Genomic DNA, 6,006 nt, shown 5'->3' on the forward strand with positions numbered 1-6,006 from the left:
GAATGCAACATTGTGAGCTGGTTTAAATTTGCAGTACAAGCATAAACACAAGCAAGTTGTGCAAACTCAGAATCATTTTGGGGTGTCTCTAAAACAAAGACCCTAAGAGCCCTAAAACTTGCAAAAGAATAAAGTATCCCAAAACCCTCAATTGGCTAACCCTAGGCCTAAAAACCAACTTTAGGCCTAGGGTTAGCCAAATTTATGGTTTTGGGGTACTTTATTCGTTTCCGAGGTTTAGAGTTTGCAGGGTTTTAGGATCATAGGGGTGTTAGGGTCTTCGTTTTTGAGACACTCATCATTTTGTTGCAAAATCTACTTGTGTGATGTTTGTAAATACCAACAGGATGTGACTTTTGTAATTGACCACATTGATACGTTTAGTTGATCTAGTTATTTTGTGAGTACAATAGTAGATTGTTGGGATTTCCTCTGTATCTCGGGACTCATTATTTCATTAAAAATTGGAGTTGACCACTTCGTCTCACTCTCTCTTCGATAATCGATGTCCAAATTATACTAAAACGTTACACGTTTCAGTCATTAATACTATTTACTGGAGCAAGACACTTATAATCAGCAACAAGTTTACTTATTGTGTCTGCATATATTCGCTATGCTTATATATGAAAAGTTCTTGATATCAGCAGGCAAGTCAGAAATTTAAAGAAAACAACAAAACTTTTGAAATTACAAGACATGTTTCGACAGAAACTTCTGTCATCTTGAGTTGATTAATGTACAAAGCGTTAAGTTGAATTTATAAGTCGGAAAAAGTGCTAATTATGCCAGTAACAACGGAATGTACATAAAACGTGACAATGTGAGAATTAAAAGGACAGTTTTAAATTTACGTGATGCAGTTGTTGATTAAGAGAAGTTCTCTTTGAATATGAAAAGCCTCTTTTATCTTGAGTTGAAAAGTCGTAGAGGCGTGATCTAAAATATGGAAACAGTCCCCTGAAGACAGGGCGCGACATTGTTCGGAATTCTGTAGGTGTTTGAAAATCGCCTAGCGGGCTTCGTTCACGTGTGGTTTATAAGTTTGCATGTGCGCGGGTTGCCACACGCGTGCGTGAGCACTCAGTCAGTGATAGGGCCTCTCACATTTTCAAACACCTACAGAATTCCGAACAATGTCGCGCCCTGTCTTACGGGGACTGTTTCCATATTTTAGATCATGCCTCTACAACTTTTCAACTCAAGATAAAAGAGGCTTTTCATATTCAAAGAGAACAACCTTCTCTTAATCAACAACTGCATCAGGTAAATTTAAAACTATCCTTTTAATTCTCACATTGTTACGTTTTATGTACATTCCGTTGTTACTGGCATAATTAGCACTTTTTCCGACTTATAAATTCAACTTTAACGCTTTGTACATTAATCAACTGAAGATGACAGAGGTTTATGTCGAAACATGTCTTGTAATTTCAAAAGTTTTGTCGTTTTCTTTACATAAAATGTTGTTGTAAACCAACTGTGTCGATTTAGGGAATACAGCCAGGGGCACCCAACGAATCTGTTCCTCACATTATCTGTTCACCAGAGGAATCTTGCTGGCTGGCAATAATACAGGTGTTTCGATGAGCTGGCTGGGAAATTTTGTTATTGATAGAGGTTTTGCCTGGGAATTACTGACTTTTTCTAGCATTTCACCCCGAGCTGGCTGTAGAAACTCTGAAGACTGAGGACGACTAAAAAAAAAAAAAAAAAAAAAAAAAACCCTTCCCTCTCCCAGAGAGTAGTCACAAACATACGACGGCTGGTCAGAGTGATTGCGCTTGCGGAAAAAACCTGTTTTGTCCCGGTTTTGTCGATTTGAAAGCGCGCGGAATTCCTGGCTGGGAAATAAATTTGATCAGCTGGATGGGAAAGAGATAATGTTTTTTCCAGCAACACTGAAAAACACCTGAAAATGCCCCTGTACAGCTGACATTCAAATTAAACAACAGGATGGTTTTGAGGAGTTCAAAGACTCCACAATGATAATTACTGTGATTTCTTCAGGGAAGCTAAAAGGCATCAACATTTCCCGTGGTGGAAGGGTTAAAGCACTTTCAGAATAATCACACTTTTAGTTTGACAAGTTGTGAAGCAGGTCACTTCCTATTGCTATCCGTGGCTCAAAAACATTGCATGCCAACTTATGCGACATGAGTTCTTGAGCGACGGATAGCAACATCTTCTGTTTTACTTTTCAACTTGTCTAGAAACTACCACAGTTCTTTGAATTAATAACTGATAATGGGTCTTAACAACCATTGTAATGGTTTCGCTCAAGTTAGAAATGAAAACCTCGCTCCCGGGTTGTTACACGCGCAGTCGAAGACACCAAGCTGATATAAGTTTACGATTCCTTCTTTAATTGTTCCTTCGTATTCCTATTCTTGTGGCCTCAGGGCTCTTATCGAAGCGGTCTACTGAAATAATTACATTAAGAAATCACCTAAATATTCGTTTTTCACAGCTAAAATGATCACAGAACTACACTGTTATTTTCAAAGAGTCAATTTCACTCCAGTGCTGGAGTGAAAAAGTGGAGTAAAATAAAGCGGAGTAAAATGTACTCGCAAGAGGAGTTAATTTAACTCCACCAAGAGTAATTTTTACTCTTACTAGTTTAATACTCAAAGGCATTGACTTTGCTAGAGTAAATTTTACTCTCCCTACAGAGTAATATAATATGCTGGAGTTAATTTTACTCCTATTTATCGGGATACTGAGTGAAGTCTACCCCACTTACTTTTTGAGAAAAAAAGTAGACGAGGATTTTACTCCTATGTATTTTTGTAGAGTAAATTTAAGTTTATCCATTCTAAGATGTGGAATTGGGGTTGTTTTATTTTTTTGAAATCCACCAATTAATTCTTTGTTTTCGAGGAGTTGGAGTGAAAAAGTGGAGTAAAATTAAACGCAGTAAAATGTACGCCTCTTATTTAGTACTCCACTAATTAAGAGTAAAGTATACTGCCCTCCAAGTCAACAGTTTTACAGGATTAAAATCCTGTTAATGAAGGCCGGTATCTTTCCACATTTTAGTGAGGGTTAATACGATGAGGCCGCTCTGAATCTTGCTGGTTTTTTCGTTTCTAATTGGACGACGCGGTAAGAAAGAAAGATCGTTATCCTCCGCCATCATTTCCGCCATATTGGGTAACACACTAGAGAACAGACTGGAAACTAGTGAGCCGTTTTGGTCAGCAGTCACCGGTGCAGCCCTTTACTGATTTCGGCGGGTCTTTCGGCGGTTTTACTCGAGTTTGAATCAACGATCACAAAATGTGCTGACGAGTTTTTCGTTTGTTTACTCTTTAAATGCTGATCCAAAGCAAGGAAATGCTTACAACAACTCAAGCAAAAAGGTAAGCGTTAACTGAACTATGAGCAGATAATATTTGATGCCTTAGGCCCGATTCACACACTGCGTACTTTTCATGAGCCGAACTTTATTCGAGTTCGACCGACACAAATTAACAAAAGTACGCCTGTTGATTCAGAAGTCGAACTTAACTGGCCCCTCCACAGCAGTTCCAAAGCCATTACCAAGAAAACCAATTGATTTTGTCAGCGATTTTCATGTAGAAGGCAAAACATGGTTTATGCATGATCATGAAGTTCGGCACATGAAACGTTCGACGTCTGAAATCAAAGCCGATCCACGGCCATGCTAAAGCCGAATTTCCGTCTAGGCCAGGCGAAAAGAACGCCTGAGCTATTCCAAGTTAAAATAGCCGTTCTTAATTGATTCAAACGTCGAACTTTTCATGTATTAAGTTCGGCTCATGAAAAGTATGGCGTCTGATCGGGCCTTATTGTCTTCAAAAATGACAATTTAATGTAAGCTTATGTAGAATTCAAACCTTTTACATGCACCTTCAAGTCCCAAATTTGTCAGGCAAGGATATTTAATTTGGCTTAAGTGCTTTAACAAAATCGTATGTATTTCACAAGAATAATGAAGCTTTAGATCAAATGGTTAAGCAAATGATTTGGTATTAGAGTGCTCTCACCGCAAATGACATGATGACAGAAAGCAGAAAGCTTCAGCTGTCATTTAAACTATAGTATTCAATGCAAATAGTATGTTAATGCCTGCATGAGATTGTTATTATTGGCGTTTAAAGGAAAGAGAGCCAAAGTTTGACGAGTCTGCTTTTCAAACACTTACATTATAACCGAAGTGACATTGTCTGACACTTGTAGAGTGCAGACCCCAAACTAACCGTAACTCACAGTTATTGAAAGCTAAACGTTTTAGTTAAAATGGGTGTTTAAAATCGCTATTTCTAGGCAGTCTGCAGTTGTCATACACCTTAGAAATAATCAGCTTTATTATTACCAGCATTTTTTTTTTAGACATGTGATATTGAGTGTTCTTATCTGCATGAAATTCTTATGACATCTTTTATCTGTAAGTAGCAGTAATAATTTTTGGTTGAATTAATTTTTTCCAAGAAAACTGAAACTTTTCACTATATTTGTTTGTTGATTTACAGTTCAAATTGGAGGTGGGGACAGCTGGGAATTGGTTCATTAAAAGATTGCTGGGAAATTTGGGCAGAGAGTTGGTTACAGAAAGTGCTGAGGCAAGCCAAGAGGATGCCTTCTTCTTGCAACATACAGTACATACCACTACATGTATCATCTATGGAAGAGGAGTTGGAGGAAGCCCCAGATAAAAGAAAAGGTTGGTGCCATGAAAAAATTCCTTTGAGGCATGTTTCTGTAAAAAAGCTGTAATGCAGTCAAACAGCTGAAAGTCTGAAAGACTTAGAAGCTGATTGTTGCTTTTAAACAAGTGATGCATTTATATATTTACAATTAGTAAAATCCAACTAGTGGACTATTATCAATGCTGCGTTCTGATTGGTTGAGCTACTAGTAGGCTATTTGTTATAGCCCACTAGTAGCGAAGAGCGCTGGCTTTGAAAACCAAAACAACAATTAAAGTCTAGCTTTAAATGTTTTGTCTCGATATTTTTTTGACCAACTAGTTGGATTTTACTAAAACAATTATTCCTCTCGCCCTCATGGCCTCTGAGTCAATAGCCCATTCGGCCTTCGGCCTCATGGGCTATTGACTCAGAGCCCATTCGGGCTCGAGGAATAATTGTTAATTATTAAATTCTCAACCTGGGATAATGCAATTCTCGTGCTCTGATTGGTTCACTCAATCTCGGTTATCAGCTCATATACCTTGGTTTGACCTTATATGGTAAATGATTGATCTAAGTGTTGCCAAGCTAAAAGTTTTTTCGCCGGAAAGCGAAATTTCTCTCTGAAGAAAGCAAAAAAAAAGTTTTTCTGGACAGCTGGGTTAAATTCCGACGTTTAGAAGTACGCGAAAAGGTAAGAAATGTTTTTGTGACGAGCCTGCGTCTGTCTGACCACAAGGTGTTACACGACATCGCATCGGTTCTCATCAAGTTTTTTTTATTTCGCTCGGATTTGCTCGCTTTTTTCGCTCGCATTTCGTACTTCTAAACTTTTGGAGTTTAAAGGAATTTAATAAAACAATTATTCCATTCGCGCTTGTTGGATATGAGACTGGTTATAGCCAACTCGGCGCTACGCGCCTCGTTGGCTATTTACCATCTCATATCCAACGTGCGCTCATGGAATAATTGTTAAATACCTCATCACACATAATTTTTTTTGGAAAAGTGTTGAAGACAAAGAAAGCATCTGGCAATATATTTTCAAGATTTGTTCCACGAGTTCCACCACTATATGTGTACTTTTATCATTATGACAAAATTAATTTGATAGTAAACTGAGTTACTCAATGAATCAAGAAAATTGTTACAGATATAATCTCATGCAAGTACCCGTATTTCATGTGGTTTCATTTATTTGGTACACCAAAATGGGTGGCTGGTGTCTTTTGTTTCTCAGGATTAGGGATGTATTAGATTTGTGCTCTCTTCCTATTTTGTTAGAATATTGTGGAATGATCTTAATTTTGGAAGGGGTTATACTAATCATTATTCTCTTTTATTACTT

General features: G+C 37.7%; 1 protein-coding gene across 1 annotated transcript in view; it reads left to right on the forward strand.

Moving 5' to 3' along the window:
• Positions 1 to 1,133: 1,133 nt before the first annotated feature.
• The window catches only part of LOC138019644 (beta-1 adrenergic receptor-like), an 11,264-nt gene continuing 6,391 nt past the window's right edge, over positions 1,134 to 6,006 (forward strand). The window contains exon 1 of the mRNA XM_068866498.1: positions 1,134 to 1,266. The gene's annotated coding sequence lies outside the window, so the exon portion shown is untranslated. The remainder of the gene's footprint in view (positions 1,267 to 6,006) is intronic.

Source organism: Montipora capricornis, chromosome 10 (assembly GCF_036669925.1).
Source record: "Montipora capricornis isolate CH-2021 chromosome 10, ASM3666992v2, whole genome shotgun sequence".
NCBI lineage: Eukaryota > Metazoa > Cnidaria > Anthozoa > Scleractinia > Acroporidae > Montipora > Montipora capricornis.